Below are 1,352 nucleotides of genomic sequence, written 5' to 3'. Positions count from 1 at the left end.
GGCAACCAACCACCCAGGCCACACTTAGCCGATTAGCAGGTTTTTCCTGCAGTGTCCCCAGGCAGGGTGAGCAGGGTAGGCTGGGGTGTGGGAGGGAGTGTGAGTATTTGCAGGATGTTTTCCCTTCTCCAGCTTTCTAGAAAGTCTGGGTAGCAGTGTGTACTGCGTTTAAAACAGCCTTCGGATTTAGATAAATGTGCCTCTTGTAAGCTGAATGTAGATAAGTTTCTTTTGCTTATAGCTGGGATGTGGGATGATACGTATCCCACAAGGTAGTTATAAGGCTAACTAAGATCCGTAAAGCACAGAACACACTGCCTGGCCCATAGTGAGCATTAGAGGCCAACCTTCCTATGATTCCCCGCCCCCCACCTTCCTGTTGCCATCATAATTACCCCTCTACTTTGTACAGCACCTTACAGTTTGCAGACTGCTTTCACAGACACTGGCCCACCTGTTCCTCAGGTGAGAACTACCCTGTAGGGCACACAGGACAGATGTCCCTTCCCCAGCTGACAGATGAAGAGACTGAGTGACTTAGCAAATGTCAGCTAGTCAAGGTGATCTGGATCAGTCTTCTGCTTCCTCGTCTAAGAGGCTGATGGATTTGGAGGATTTTTTTTTTTTCTGGCAATCTGATCAGGAGGTAAGAAGGAAGCGTTGTTCTTTATGGGGTACCCGAGCTGCCAGGCAGGCTCCCTCAGGCCTGGGGCTTCCCTGGAAAAGGAGGTTGCTGTACCCTTTCCCACCAGCACCTCCCACAAAGTCCACATGGTGGCTCTGGGGGAGAAACGGCTGGTCATGGGAAAGAAAGGGCCCTGCCTGGAGCATGGGGCATCTGCGTGGCTCCGCAGTGGGCCAGGGAAGGGGGGATAAGAGAGAGCCAAGAAGGAGGCAAGGCCCGCTGGAGTGCAGCCGGCCTGGGTTAGCTGCCAGGCTGGAGGAGAGTCTGCCTCTAGAAACCATGAACTGTGCCTGCTGCTGATGTGACAGGAAGGTACATCTGGCCACATACAATTATCAGTGGCTCATTGGTCTAGGGGTATGATTCTTGCTTAGGATGCGAGAGGTCCCAGGTTCAAATCCTGGACGAGCCCTGGCTTTTCTGATTTTTTTTTTACCCCCTGTGGTCCAACATACACATATGCAATGCCTGCCCTTTTTAGTGTAGAAGCATAAAGATGGTCCTGTGGTGAGTGAATAAGGGACCCTGAGGACTGGCTGCTGGTCTGTCTCCCCATTAGCCATGGCCTGTATATACCCCATAATTTCCACTGAGGCCAAATGGGGCAGGTGGGGACTGGCATAGCATTGGGAGCTGAGCTGGAGAAGTTTGGAGCCAGAGGGCTGTG

General features: G+C 52.1%; 1 non-coding gene across 1 annotated transcript; it reads left to right on the top strand.

Moving 5' to 3' along the window:
- The first annotated feature begins 1,025 nt into the window (after positions 1-1,025).
- Positions 1,026-1,097, top strand: TRNAP-AGG. Its single transcript has one exon. It is a non-coding gene; the product is annotated as a tRNA-Pro (tRNA).
- The last annotated feature ends 255 nt before the right edge of the window (positions 1,098-1,352 follow it).

Source organism: Suricata suricatta, chromosome 2, assembly GCF_006229205.1.
Source record: "Suricata suricatta isolate VVHF042 chromosome 2, meerkat_22Aug2017_6uvM2_HiC, whole genome shotgun sequence".
Lineage (NCBI taxonomy): Eukaryota > Metazoa > Chordata > Mammalia > Carnivora > Herpestidae > Suricata > Suricata suricatta.
The sequence above is the reverse complement of the archived record's forward strand: the minus strand, read 5'-3'. Positions and strand labels throughout refer to the sequence as shown.